General features: G+C 41.3%; 1 protein-coding gene across 1 annotated transcript in view; it reads left to right on the top strand.

Annotated features, from left to right (window-relative positions):
* Positions 1 to 15,528, top strand: part of Pkg21D (Protein kinase, cGMP-dependent at 21D) — an 877,499-nt gene that overhangs the window by 303,257 nt on the left and 558,714 nt on the right. The window contains exon 2 of the mRNA XM_071593157.1: positions 12,011 to 12,099. The gene's annotated coding sequence lies outside the window, so the exon portion shown is untranslated. The remainder of the gene's footprint in view (positions 1 to 12,010; positions 12,100 to 15,528) is intronic.

Below are 15,528 nucleotides of genomic sequence, written 5' to 3'. Positions count from 1 at the left end.
CGTAAACGTGGGTGCCACCACCATCTCATCGGAACCAACTTACGGGGAGGTGCTTTCATAAAGATAGTCCCTAAGAGGTGTGTCCTTACATAATCTAGCGTTGTGAAACCCGCTGTTGAAAAGATGCTGCGAGGAAAGTGAAGGAAACACAACATTCTATTTCATATTAATCTAGAAGACCGCACATTGTAATATGCCCATAGCATTTGGGATCGATTTAAGAAAATATTCATGCAAAGATTGAGAAATGCATGGGAAAGCCGATCGGTTCGTGAGAAATTAAACAGCGCAGAGGGATACATACAATTGCCGAATGCAATTAACAAGCGTGCCGTGAAAGCTTCCCAGCGGAAGTGAAACTTCATCACCGGACACAATTACGTAAAGTAGGTGTTAATATTACAGATTTTGCTGGACAATTGCAACGTCCACTTCACTGTAAAAATTATCTGTACATGATCATCTTTTCCCAAAATTCTTCTTACACTCGTAGTCATGTAACTGCCGATCCCGGTGGCGGCGGGGTAACGTCCTCGTCTGCAAGTCCAAGGGTCGCGGGTTCGTTTCCCGCCTGGGTGAGTTTTCCTCCACCTAGGGCTTGGGTGTTTGTAAATGTGATCATTGTTATCGTTGTTAATAGTTCGATGTAAAGGCCAGAATGTGCTGTTTTCGGACTTATACTGAATAAATAAATAAATTAAATAAAAATAATTATTAATTACATAATGGATTACACCTACCATTTTATCTGCATGTTCATGAGATTGCTTTAGGTTGTGGCGTATATTTATCATCATTGTATTTCATACAATAGAAATTTCGCGTGCAGGTACTCAATACTTATTGAATCATAATGTGGATCTACGCTGTAAATGGATCTAAAGCTGTGTTTGTATGTACTTATACACCAATGTTCTCATGAACGCTCCAACTGCTAAGCGTTCGTGTGCTAAGCTCGATGATTTAGTGCGTACTGTTCACGATGATATCAAATCACGAGCTTAACCTGTTTGCGACTGCCCCTTACAAGACTTACACACTAGGAACGGAGTTATCTTTCCCAATTCGTTTGTGCGTGCAATGAATCTCTCGAGCTTTAGCTACTAGCTTTTTTTTTCATTTCGAAACATTCCTTCGGCTCGTCCGTTAGGTACATCAGTAGCCGCGTCTTCAATTACCTGCCGAGTCATTGGAATCTTCAGAGTCGCTGTATCACGTTGCAAGACGTGAGATCCGAGTGATCTCTGGTGGTTGTGTTTCAGACAGCAACTCTCGCTTCCCATTCGCACACACCAGTCCTGGAATCGCAATCGGCAAAAACAACCGCTATCCTCGGATATCGAGTTTACCTGCGAGCTTTTCACCCTCGGAGACCTTTCATTTCCTGCAGTGGAGCCATGAAATGGCGGATAGCCTGCCAGAATCACGTGCGCCACGATATTCCATAACAAATGAAAACTTGAAAGTTAGGGCCGTCGGTGAAAAACGTTCCATTTGCAGAAATCAGTGAACAGGGATAAATAATAACTAGCTCACATTATGTTTAGTCGTCGGATGGCCCTGGTGCCTTTTTAGGGCAAATTACTACAATATTGTAATAATTCGTAATCGTTATGATCCTTAGCGTGCATATTTACTTCCGTATATAGCAAAGGAATATCGGTGTACTGTTTCATTCGGTATTCTGTGATATTTTTTCGTAATGAAAATGAAATATCCATTCGACTCTACGCTACTTTATGATTTATCGTCAATCACTGTGCGTGTCATCTCTAGCTCAGCATGGAGTTGTAACCATGCGATGGCGCAGTGCGTAGAAACGGTATGCTTGAAAGAAATTATAAACATTTTACGTTCGGGCAAGTTATTCAGGTGACGGAAATAGTTTTACGCTGCCATCCATCGAAATGACATGTTAGAAACTAATTAAGGACAAAACCAAGTTTCACATTTCCAACATATTTTTATTTATCGACTATTTTAGATTCATGGTACAATTGCACGTGAAAATAATGCACTCCATCGAAAGGAGTCGTTCAGCAAAATTGAAAGACTAAGCCGTTGGGCCGTTGCTTTTCTTGATTTTTGATAACGATTTGAACCGCGAAGTGAAAAGTAAAATTAGGATGTTCGCGGATGACACGGTGATCTATCGGGAGATATCTGGGGATGAGGATCGGTTTATTCTAGAGCAGGATTTAGATTGCATTACTAAATGGTGTTCTAACTGGGGATTGACTCTAAATTATAATAAATGTTCAGTGGTAAATTTCTTTAAAAGATCAACGGGATTTGCTTACAAATTAGCTGGAGATGACCTAGCAGTAGTTGATACGGTAAAATACCTAGGTGTCACATTCACAAAAGACTTAACTTGGGGGACTCACATACGTAAAGTCTGCGGTCAAGCATATAAAAAATTGGGATTCATTGGACGCATTGTCGGCAAAAGTGACTCGAAGGTCAAGGAACGTTGTTACCACGCTCTTGTAAGGCCTCATTTAGAATACGCATGCAGCGTGAGGGATCCGAGTGAAAAAGGTCTCATTCGGGAAATTGAGAAGGTTCAACGCCGGGCAGCCCGTTTTGTAAAAAATTCCTACGATAAAACGCAAAGCGTCACCGAAATGCTCATGGATTTGGGGTGGGAATCATTGGCTGAGAGACGATTCAATGCAAGATTGAAATTATTAAATAAATTTAGATCCGCATGTTTCAGCACCGAGGTCTCGCAAATTATTCGTACTCCTACATACATTAGTCGCTTGGATCATGCATATAAAATTCGGGAAATAGATGCCAGAACTAGCCGACTCAAGGACTCCTTCTTCCCACGGACAATACGGGATAGCAACTGCAGGGTTATAGATAGCAAAAATTCCACTTGCCACCCTCAGCGTCTAAAAAATAATTAGTTGTATTTAAATGCATGCTCTTCCACTAACCTTATGTGTTTTGCTGTAATAACCCATTCTTTCCGAATGACCTCATTCGTGTTCTGTTCATCTGTTTTTAAGTTTCCCTTTCAATCCCTCGTCCCTCTCCGCGGGGGCAAATTCCTGCTACCTGCAACGTTGGGTCGCATTCCCTGCCTTTTAGAGACTCTTTGGGGGTAGAGTGTTTCGTGGTGCATTTTCATGTGGTGTTTCAATTTCTTGCTTGTTGTGTCCTGGCTTCCGTGTTGTAGGATGGCTTTCGTGCTGCATCATGGGGTGCAGTTTTTTAGTTGTTTTGCGGTATATGTGTTTGCATGAGTGTTGGATGAAGGGATTTTTGCATGAGTGTGTGCGCTGCTGTGGGTGTAATTTTCCGTGCTGTTTTTTTGCATGTGGTATTTTTCTTTTTTACGGTTGGTGACCTAACACCCCCCGCCACACGCCCTTGCGGCGGCTTGCGGGGTATTATGTAGATGTAGATGTAGATGAAAGCAGAAAATTCCAACATGGTTTTATTACAATTGAATATTTTCCACTCATCGCACCTAATACCATTTAATATTAGAAAATATTCATCGTATTTTTTAATGCAATCCCAACCTATACCCTTTAAGGGTTCTCCTGGACGAGCCCTCGAAAAAAAATAATATTTGAAGGTCTCTGTGGGTCAAGGACGCTGTCCAGTCAAGGAGGGGGAGAAAGAGATTGCCAAGGGTTACAATGAGAAAAAAACGCATCAAAATGAAACCGCTCCGACTCCAACCCCCCCTCGCCATAGTTTCCCTGGGGGGCAGGGGAGGGGGAGGAAGGGAGGAAGTGACGTAATGGGGGAGGTATTTGGGGACACGGGGAAACCTCCCGCCCCGCCCGCAACCCGTTTCCTCTCGAGTGGGCGTCTGCCTGCCTCTGTGGCGAAGTGTCATTCGACGGAGAAGCAGTGAGGCCAATTATTCAATGTAAACGCAGCCACCCGCCAACATAAAGGGGGAAGGGGAGGAAAGCCTCCCTGTCATTCAGTACTCCAGTGTGCCTATTTCCACAATTTCATTATCGATCAATAAAACATCGCCTCGGTTCATTTTGGTCTCGAAGGATGGATGGTATTTCGATGCCTTAATTGGTGTTCCAGTTAAGTGCGGACAAAAATTTCTATAGCGTAATTTTAATTTGCTGCTTCCAATTCGATGGAACGTTTTCCTCATTCCCACATTCCTCCTTATTTCCTTCGTTCCCCCGAATCAATTTAATCTAGTTCAGAGCACTAGCGACATCTTTTTCCGCGCAGCCAAAGATCGGAGCGTTCTTTTGCTATCGTCAAGAAGAGATTGTTAAAAAATTTCATGGGTGATATGATCTCGTACACTGTCTGCCATAATTTAACGGCAGAAGGGATTATAAAAGTGCATGTCTCGAGAATTTATGTGTCCTATTAAAGACGTGCAAAAATTAGCGTTATTTCCAGTGCCTATAACAAATATGTTTTCAAAAAGTGTGTTCCATTTTGATATAAATGTGAACTGTAAATTGGATATTCACATCTCGTATATCATGGAAGTATCTGTTAGCTAAAACTGTATAGCTTCCGTTCTCTGATCTACAGGGTTCGTCCGGAAAATAAGTGTACTGATTTTTTCCCGCCGCTCCAGGCGCGCCCAGCACCGCTCTGACGGGCTGCGATTGGAGGGGGGTATGTTGGCAAGCGACGCTGAAAAAGGCAGTCGGCTCTGAGCTGTGGTGTAGTGAGGAGCTCTGTTAACGCGAACCTCCACGCTCGACCCACGTCACGGAACGCGATGCCGAAGTTTTTGGAGCAGCGTTATTCCATCAAATTTGCGGTAAAGCTTGGGAAATCGTCTACCGAAACTGTCGGTATGATTAACCAGGCTTACGGGGAGTCAGCCATGTCCAGAAACATGATCTTTCGGGAGCACAAGATGTTCGTGGAGGGCAGAGAAGAGGTCGACGACGAACCACGGCCTGGACGCCCATCAACGACACTCACCGACGAAAATGTGCGAAAAGTTCGCGATGTACTGAACTCTGATCGTCGTCTTAGGGTTCGGATGATAGCAGAGCAGTGTAATGTGCCAAAAACAATAGTGCACGAGATTATTAGGGAGCAATTACAGATGCGAAAAATTTGTGCAAAGTTGGTGCCGAAAGTGCTCAGTGATGATCAAAGACTCAATCGTTTGGAAATCGCGACACAACTTGCGGATCACTGTAAAAATGATCCACATTTTTTAGAGAACGTTGTTTCGGGTGACGAGACGTGGATCTTTGAGTACGACCCGGAGTCGAAGAGACAAAGTGCGGAGTGGCACACCCCATCATCACCCCGTCAAAAGAAAGCTCGCATGAGCAAATCTCTGATCAAGACGATGCTCATTGTCTTTTTTGACAAAAGGGGAGTCGTCCACTACGAATTTGTACCTGAACGACAAACTGTAAATGCTGCATTTTACGTCCAAGTGCTCGACAGGCTTCGAAAACGAGTCGCCCGCGTCTGGCCAGCGATCAAAAACATCTGGCGGCTGCATCACGACAATGCGCCGTCTCACACCGCGCTAGTCGTGTCGGACTTCTTGGCCAAGCACGGCGTGGCAACGCTGCCGCACCCACCCTACAGCCCGGACTTGGCACCACCGGACTTCTTTCTGTTCCCGAAGATAAAGAGGAGTTTGAAAGGAACGCGATACGGGACTTTGGACGCCTTCAAAGAGGCCGTGGCGACGTGTCTTCGAGAGGTTCCCGATGATGCCTTCGCGGGAGCGTTCCAGGAATGGGAACGCCGCTGGAACAAGTGTATCGACTCACAAGGGTCCAATTTTGAGGAATATTAGCTTAAGATATGTAAAAGTGTAATAAATTTTTTTTCCTGAGCTCAGTACACTTATTTTCCGGACGAACCCTGTATACAATATACGACACGATTTTAGAAATCCAAATAAATTCCTTTTGCCTAGAATGTTTGGGACCCGAAATTTCAGGCATAAAATGATTAATATAGTCTCTCTGAAGAAAAAAAGTGCGGTTTTGAATGATTTTTTTATTGTAATGGACGGCTTGATTTTATTTCCTCTATGCTCTTGTCATAAGCTATATCTTATCATTCGTTGTAGTATTCGTGGGGGTATTTGAATTAAAGTATGATTTTAATAAATAGTGCAAATATAATCATCATTATTATTATGAAGACTCACTTGCGCAGATAGACAATATCAGGTGGCCCACAAGTCCCAAATATGACACTTAAATTTGCCTTGGAAATATAAAATGACTTGCATGATGTTGCATAAAATTTTACATAACACATCAATCAAATTATTACATAAATTGTTTACATCTTTTCTTAAAAGTATTTACCCTGCTAGGAATGTTAATGAGTTGTTGAATTTCCAACCATGAAACTCATCGTAAAATGTATTGATGCGTAATAAAGCAAAAAAAAAACAACCCTCCACCGTAGAGTTAGTCAATAGTAATACTTCGATTACTGATACTTCTGAAACTAAGTGGAAAATTTATGTGAGAGAGTTATTTGAAGACTGCATCTAGTGGACTGAAATTGCTTTTAGAGTAGGGTCCCCTCAAATTCAACCATTAATGAAAATAGAATTTTGTTTGCTAAGATTTTATCTATAGACTTTTATTTTTAAAATAATATTAACGAAACAAAAGTTTTTTTTTCTTCTTCTTTAAGTACACTCCATTTCTCTTTCCCTTCATTTGACGTTTGAAAGTGCTTCCTTCTTTTCCGCTGATGAAGTTTTCCCGCTAATTGCTAGGTGGCCGATTTAAAATATTGAAATAATTCATTGCATAGGTAAGTGAACGTCAGCTCATTTAGGTTAGTAGCGCAAAGGCGTTTGAGGGCTGCTCTGACGATTTCATGACTTAAATAATTATTTATAATGAGCGACGCGAGAGGTATGTATGTACTGCGGGAAACACCATTGGGAGAATGCCTTCGAGAGTTTTATTTTCCAGATGGCAATTAATGCCTGGCGTGCGATGCGAGGTAGAAACTTTCTAAACTCATTCTAAGGAGAGAAGCTGTTGAATGACATGACATGACATGACAGGGATGAATCCTGATACAATCAATCAAGAAAATAGTTTTAAATCGTCAATGAGATTTCCTGAAATTATTTCACGAAAATAAAATATTCATCGCCGTCTATTGTTTAATATTAATGCAGAAAAAGTATCCATATTTTACATTAAACCAGCATTTACGTGCAGTCGTGATCAAGGGCGAAGCAGCCTTATAAGAAGTAGTGCAGCAATGCTTGTAAAATCGGAAGAAAAATCACGAATCCCACCGTGAGGAAAAATTAAATGAATTTTATAAGCTTGCAAATATGATAAATATACTAAATTACTTTAGCTATTAACTAACCATAGTAATTCCATTGACTAAATAGTTATTTGTTGACATTCTTTTCACGATGATGAAATGAGCCACGTGCCAGTTCCTTTGAATAACTTGGGAGAGGGTGAGAAAAAACAGTCGTCCAAGATGTTACTCATTCACTTATTTTTTTAGTTTAAATGCATATATTTATGCGTAGTGAATCCAAAGTTTAAAATTATTCGGGAGAATGAATGAAAACATTGGATACGACCTTACTTATTGGATGTGGTCACTCTATCGAGGACTGCATTCCTTGTTAAGTTTGGGAACAAAAAACTCGCCTCGTAAAAGTATAGGCATTGCGTTCGCGAGGATACGTAGCGGCCTCTTGGATTAATGGCACATCGAGGTAGCGTGGTCTCCCCTCCCCTCCGTGAGACGCCTCCTGCGCCAGTTTGTCGAAACCATGCCCTCATGGGCGTTGAAGTAAGTCCCCTCTCGTAATATATCAATTGCTGCCTCCCGGCCGCATTCTCGCTCGAAAGAAAAAACCCTCGACGAGGAAATCGTCCGACCGGTTAATTAATCAACGCCTAGTGCGTGCGTGAGGAAGCGTTATTTTCTCTCCAAAGATCAAGCATCGCCGTGAGCGCGGTTTTCACTTCGCGGCGACATCCTCAGAATGTTCGGCTCTCTCGCCCCTTACCCTCGCCACCTGCCCAAAGCCTACTTAACATTTCCCACCGCGACCTTTTAGGTGACGGACTGCTTCCCGGAAGGCCTTCCCCGGTGTAAAGCGCCCTGCTCCATCTACAATTTATTTTTTGCCCGAATGCCAAATTTATTAAATAATTTAACTCGAATAACAAGAAATATCTTCACTTTCCTTGTGTGGTTATTGCTATATAACTTCGTTTAATTGCGTTACCTTGATGGTGTAGTCTTTATCGTCTTTATGTTATATGAAAAAAAATATACAATTCCCACACATTTCATTAAGCCCTGTTAGCCTGTTAAGCCCTGTTAAGTCCTGCTCTTTGGCCATTTTAAAAAAATTATGATACGGACGCTTATTAATAATAATAATAATAATAATCGCATTCGGTAGCACTTGCATCACAAAGACGCGCGTTGGAAAATTTAAAGTTCATTCCTACTTTGAAAGTTAGGAATGGAATATCCCCGCGAGAACAGAATTCGTGCATTTCCGGAATTCGAAACAAACAATTTTTTCAAGATGAAAATATTAGCCAGCATGTGTAACTATATAATAGATCGTACAGAAATCGTAACCTAACACAGGGAATATTTTATATATCCAATACATTTACAGCTGATATGTGCCTTCAAAATTTATCATAAAATGCATTTACACAAAAAATGTTTAAAAGTGAATTTCTCCGCCAAGAATACGGCGGCTGTAGAAGGGATGACCGTACACTTGGGAGAAATGAATGAGCCTTTCCTCGTATATAATTTAATTCTTCCGGATTACATTACGTCCTATTTTAAATGTGTTGACCGCATTATAGCTACATCATAAAAACGTATGTTAGAAGGCAGTTGATTTTTCAACCATACCGAATTACTTATAGCCACAATAAATATGAACAAGAAATATAGAATCCTCCTGACGATTGTCAGGCCAAATAAATTAATAGATGGACTGGCTTACGAAGAAGTATTTCGAAAAGCTTGTGTACAGGATCCGATGGGGGACAGTCATAAGAAAGATATTGAAAGTTTTCGGAAATATCCTGAGGCGTGACAGTTCAATGAATCCTACAATGGAAGGGATGATAAAGAGGAGGAATCTCAGAGCAGGGATGTGGGGTGACGGAAGATGCCAGGGGAAGGAATTAGGAAGGAATGAAGTGAGAGAGAGGCAGGAAAGGGGATAGCTCAGAGAGCTTCTATGAAACAAATCCTCGGATTTCTGGGCCTCGGTGATGACAAGAATCCGCTCGAGTACTTTGAAATCTTGGCGGTGGTGTCGCAGCGAAATCGTGTGTGAATGCCGCTAGAATATATTTACATGCACTTTGGGGGATTCAGGCCATGCAAGAAATCTGGAAAGATATTCATTCGTTCTTTTATTTGTCCGCCGTATTTGAGTAATGGAGTGAATACGTTGAGGAACGCATGCGCTAAGGCCACTAAGTCTACATAAATCAAGCGTGTTCGAATGGTATGTGACGACTTCATTTCAAATTTAACGAAGTGCCCCCAGTCGCGGTCATTAATCCATCTCTTTCGGCCACCGCTTACTGAGTTGAAAGGGTTTAGCGGTCGTCGTCCACCTGCCGTTCGGACCTTTCTGCCCTTTCGCCTCTTTCCCAAGGAGTGGTATTCCGTTGCCAAACAAGAGACAGCATCCGGTATTTCGAAAACTCACAAAATTTGTTCATACGGTCACTTCCTAAAAGCCGCGGCTTGAGCACCATCATTCAATATATTCATCAAACTTATTCACAAAAAAAAACAAGAATACATTGAGGTGTGTCATATTTGATCATCAATTATGTTAAGCGAAGGAGCCACTGCATCGCGTGTTTACTCTAGCCTTTCTTCTGCGCACTCCATGGAAACCACTTTCCAAAAGGGCCCGAAATGGGAGATTCTCTGAAGATTCCACAAATGATTTGAAACTTGCCGAGTGAAATTGTCCGAAATTGAATGCATGCAGCGTGTGGGTTTAATGTAATTGCTATTACAAAACGTCGGCATGTCGAGGGTAAAAAGAGACCTAAAATTTCCAACAAAAAGATTTAATATTTCGCGACCGTGGTTTCGATGATGCGCAGCATCATTAGGTGGAAATTTTAAGTCTCTTTTTACCCTCATTGTGAAGGAATTCCACAAAGTTAAACCTGAAACTGTTATGTTCATCTACATCTACTTTTTACCCCGCAAGGGCGTGTGGCGGGGGGTGTTAGGGCACCACCCGTAATTTAGAAAAGAAAAAAAACCGCATGCAAAAACCACAAATTCATACATCCACAAAGAAAACATGCCATACATTCATGCAAGAACATTTACACCCCACACACATGCAAACACTCAAACTACCAACTAACATACACATGCACCTGAAAGTATACCTAGCAGCTTTGCAGTGTTTAACTTTGCTCCGACTTGTAAATTCAACGTTTTTAATATTTCTGGGGTGACTTCGGTTTCTTGCTATTATGATTTCTGATTGTTCGGGGAAAGAATGAGTATTTGTATCTATCTGTCCTGGAATCTATCTCCCTTAGTTTATCTTTGTGGTCTGATCTACCTAAGTAGTGTGGGTCCATTAGAATTCCTTCAGTGTAATCTTTAAATTTTTAAAAATGAAATGTTTATCATGCATGACCATTAAATTCAACTCGTTGTTCGTTTGTTCCTTCAAAAGTTGTTTTCTTTCGAAGAACAGTTGCCCTTTAAGGGAAGAGTCGACTGGCGCAGTCCTTACACGAGTGGTTCCATTATATTTTATCAAAATTCCCAGGAGAAGATTTCTTATCTTACGTACCCATGACTAAGCTCACACGTTGTCAATAGCAATTTTCGAATCCGCATTATAGAGAAATATTGGATTAATATTGGAAACTTGGATTACTTAATTGGTATTTCGCTGAAGGAATTCAGATATTATTGAAGATATCCGTTGCATTCTGTCTCCGATGTATGTAGACATAGGCATTCTACGTATAAATAAATACTTATCGCGACAAGGTTGCAATTGAGCGTCTTTTCCCCTTCCTCTTTGGCAAACATTAAAAAATAATGGACTCCGTAATCTTCTGTTGAACCATAATTAATTGATTAATGTGAGCAAATGGGTTGTGTACAAGTGAAGAGTTAGGTTTGCCAACTTCTTTTCCTCACAAAGCCCGAAACTGTATCGTCAGCCGAGCTGCCGACAGCGGCGGGGCATTGTTGAAATAATTAATCCTCCATTCCATGACGGCAGATCTAAGACGGACTGAGCATCTTTAGTTGAGTTTTGACCTACGTGGCGCATTCTACGTTGATCCTGAATGCGAACTTCTCAATGCAGTGGTGGTAGCAGTCGAACGCGTCTCAGCGCAGCGTACAAGTAACTCCAGAAGGAATCATTCGCTAAAAACCATATCTCCACGTCCACAATGGGATTACGAACCCGATCTTCGAGTTATCAGGAAGTTGTCTTTATTTTCTACGTGTCTGCGTGTGTAAGACGGTGACTTTTCTTATCGGTGGCTCATAACTTAAATACAATACCATGTGCCTTATTTGGGGACGCGGCAGTCTATTGGATAGAGCGTTCATCACACTGATGGTCCAGGGTTTGATTCCGGGGATGACGCCTCTGGGCAAGCTTATATTCAATTGAGCTGGGTGAAGTTTCGCGCCAGATCTTCCTGGGAAACCCCCGCGGGGGAGAAGGGGGAGCAGGGGAAAGGAAGCGGGCACCATCGCTGGTGTTTAAACATGTCACGCCATCACGAGCATCAACGGGGATCACCAGCAACTGTTGTTGTTGGTGAGTGATTGCGTGTTAAATAATTGGATAGTTAAATGTATCAAGCCTGCTCGTTGAAAATATAATGTGACCACATTTGTAAGCTCAGAAGTATTCCGTGCAAATTAAAATGTTTTTTTTTTCTGTGCAACACTTCTAATCATAAATATCACCATAGAGTATTTTACTGTACCTTAATTAATTAAATTTTTCTCCCAATATTTCCAGGATTCCGGATTGTACTGTGATTGGACTGCAGCTCCCGAGGCCTCCTTGGGGCAAAAAAGGGTCAGCGAGAGTGCGGATATACTTGGGAGGTCAGTGCTTCTTTAATATGTGCTCACTTTGATAAATACTTTGCCTTTGGTGCACGTGATAGTTAGGGAGATCATTGAGTCTCTTCTACCGCATGGTATCTTCCAAATACAAGGTATTTAATTTATTGTAAAAGAAAGTCCCAGATCACGAGAGATCGACTGATGATGGTAAAAGTGTTTCCCAAACTCAAGTTTCGGCCGCGACATGGGTTTCTAGAAGTGTTGCTTTTGTCGAGGAAACTGCAGTACTATTTAAATTGCCTTAAAGAGCCATCTTAAAGTGCTGCCGCTAACCAAGTACTTTCGCGAATTACTCCTCGCACTATTGTGAATGACATTTAATAAAAAAAATATAATTCCAGAGGGAATAGTAATTTTCCTCGTTTCTTTTAAGAGTCTTGAAATAATATTTAAATTCTCGACGGCTCAAATGGCCGAAAGACTCCAAGTGAGAGTTAAAAGGATGCGAGCATATCGATTCAAATCAGTGTCCCGCTTCTGAACTGAATGTTTATCTGTAAAGTTGAAATTTGGAACGGAACACTTTCGTCATTTGGGGCCTTCTTCCTTCTCGCAAAATTCTTCGGGTGCCACGGAATGTTCGCTTCCAGGTTTCCTGCACTTTCCGCCTGTTTTTTTTCTTCGTGGCGTGCTTTTATTTGTAATACAGGGTGCGGCAACATGACTTCCTTTTTTGAAAGTGTTTTGAGATTGAAAAAAAGGAAGTTATTTAATTTCACCCAGTATAATACAGCTTGGAGTAAATGAATGACTGGATGCATGTAATCGGTTCGGAAATATTAATATTATCATATCAAGCGAGTTATTTCTTATCATAAATATGTCGCAGCCTAGGCAATTGCTTCCTTTCGGAGATTTAATATGAAAACCTTAATTTAAATGGACGCATTTGTTACTTTATCACATATATATTAATATCATAAATTTAAACCCGAATCAAAGTGCTAATGGCATTCATGTTTGAGAAATGCGGACAAGATATCAGATAAGTTTGTGTTTTCGATGTAATGGGCGCGGTGTCATTTCTAAGCTAAACATTTGTGCATTGAAAGGCTTGGAATTCACGTAATTGTGTGTGTGATTTTCAACTCGACTAAAAGAAACTATTTCCAGATTATGTTCAGTCGACTGTAGAGCATAGAGAGCAGTTTTATTTCCCTACAGTCTTGTTTATCGTTGTAGCCGATGAAATTTCATCCATAAAAATAGTGGTTTAGTTGATGAGGCTTAAAATTTTAGTATAAATTTTAATATATTTTTTAAACTGTAGAGTTCAGACCTCAATCCTTGGGCTCTAAACAGTGATGCACTGTCTGCCATCTAAGCACCCATCTCCGAGATGCTATCAGAATTACGCGGCCGGAGAGCGAAAATTGTTTTCCAATTGATGATTATCAAACGATTGGAAAGTAATCTCGAAAGTTAGAGCAACATCTTATTATTTGCGTGGCGGAAAACTCGGGCGATTCTGTGTCATCACACAAAAGACTCTGAACTTTCCTCAATAGTAATATCATAAAGCTCCTTCCTCTTCTCTTATCTCCAAATAATAGGGTATATTTTACATTATATTCCCAACATACGTAACATTTGACCCATAAAGTTCATCCCAATGCCCATCATTTTCCTCATGTTCTTCGGTGTCTCCTCATACATTCCTATTTACATTTTATTGTAACTCATTAGAGGATAAATGTTTCATTTCATGTCTTCGTGCTAGTATGTCCCCATTATATTCCTAACAATTTCAAGAAAATATTTTTATTTTTCTCCTATTTTTTTGGAAAATATAAAATGCTGCGAACCAGGTCATAATTTATTTTACAAATAATTATTCATTCAAATCCTTTTCTAAAAAAGCTCAAAATGTCCTTGGTTAACTCACCGTTTGTTAGTCATCGAAACTTAATTATATTTTTGAACAGCACTGAAGGCTTTGCTATTCTGTAGTTGCTAATAAAGGAATATCGCACGAAATAAGTGTCGACCACCCATCCTCGATTAGTGTGTATCTCATACTCCACTGTCAAATTCTATTAGAACATTTGAAAAAGAAAGTGGCTAACTTTTTTATTTCAATTTCATGGGGGTATTTAATGAGGCTGTATAAATCTAATGTAACTCCGTAATAGAAGCCTTGGTAACCCACTGGGATGAAGTTTCCGGTTATTTATTCCTGTCAAACCCCGTTTGATGCCTCCGGACAACCCCATGGGCCTAAACTCGAAAGTGGTGCATATTTCCAGGGACTGGAACTTCGTGTTATACAAAATACTCGCTTGGGGAAGTAATTACCTCCCCTTATTACCCTGAATGCGTAAATTGCGGCGTGGATTCGATTCTCGTACATTCAAATTCAACCTTCGCGACGATTACCATGGTAGTTCATTTTTGTACACATCATTTGATTTGTAAATATTAATCTAAATGGCTGACGGTTACCTGAGTATGGTGAGTCCCACACGGATTTGGAACTTTAGGTTTTTTCAGATCCCTTCCTCCCAAAGTAGTCAGTTGACTGCACGGGCTAAAGAATCCCAGTGCCATTTGGAACAGAGGGTTTTTCCTCATTTATATTCGACGCTTAGTCGTATTTTTTCGCGATTCGTTGCCAATGGATGAGTCTTTTGGCTAAGCAGAAGCAGATGAATGTGGGGCATACAACGCGTGGCGGAGCAATCGCGTGAATCAGTTCCCACCCTTCTCCTGAGTAAGATCGGAAGTCGCCGAATGTCCGAATCGTAGTAATTCTTTCCCTATGCTTCGCGCCACGTGAACACGGTGTGAATTAAGCACGCCCGGTGCGCCACGCTGAATACAAAGTAATGCTGGAAGAATTCGTGCGGTGGCACCCTCGGGGCACCCTGCTCCATGACGCCTCCCCTCTCTGGATTCTCTTCTCAGAGGGCGGGGTGTCGAGTAATTCTTCTTGGCAAGTAAATCTATTATGTGAATCACCTCGAACGTTTGTTGTCATCCCCATTTGGCTCCAAAATTTATTTTATTTATTTATTTTATTTTTATTTATATAAACCCCGCAAGCCACCGCCAAGGTATGTGGCAGGGGGTGAATACAGACCAGAATAATTTTACCCGAAAATGACCATTCCGCGGTCGAACAACGTTATTGCTATGATCTCCTGATTCCGGCGGCACAATCAACTCCTGCTGCTGCGAGAGTCTGCTTTAAGATGTAATTTTTTCCACAAACGATAGAGGATCATAATAACATTGCTCGACCGAGGTAAGGTCATGTTCGGGTAAAATTATTCTTCTGTGCATTCACCCCCTGCCACACACCCTGACGGTGGCTAATAAAAGTTTGCACGGGTAGGAGAGACGTTCGTCGTCAGTCTGGACGACCACAGCACTCGCCCGTTCCTATGACGACCGCCATACGCGCACCCC

The sequence above is a fragment of the Hetaerina americana genome, unplaced genomic scaffold (genome assembly GCF_022747635.1).
Source record: "Hetaerina americana unplaced genomic scaffold, ioHetAmer1.1.p SCAF_52, whole genome shotgun sequence".
Taxonomy (NCBI): domain Eukaryota; kingdom Metazoa; phylum Arthropoda; class Insecta; order Odonata; family Calopterygidae; genus Hetaerina; species Hetaerina americana.
Note: the sequence above shows the minus strand (reverse complement) of the source record. Positions and strands in the feature narration are given on the sequence as shown.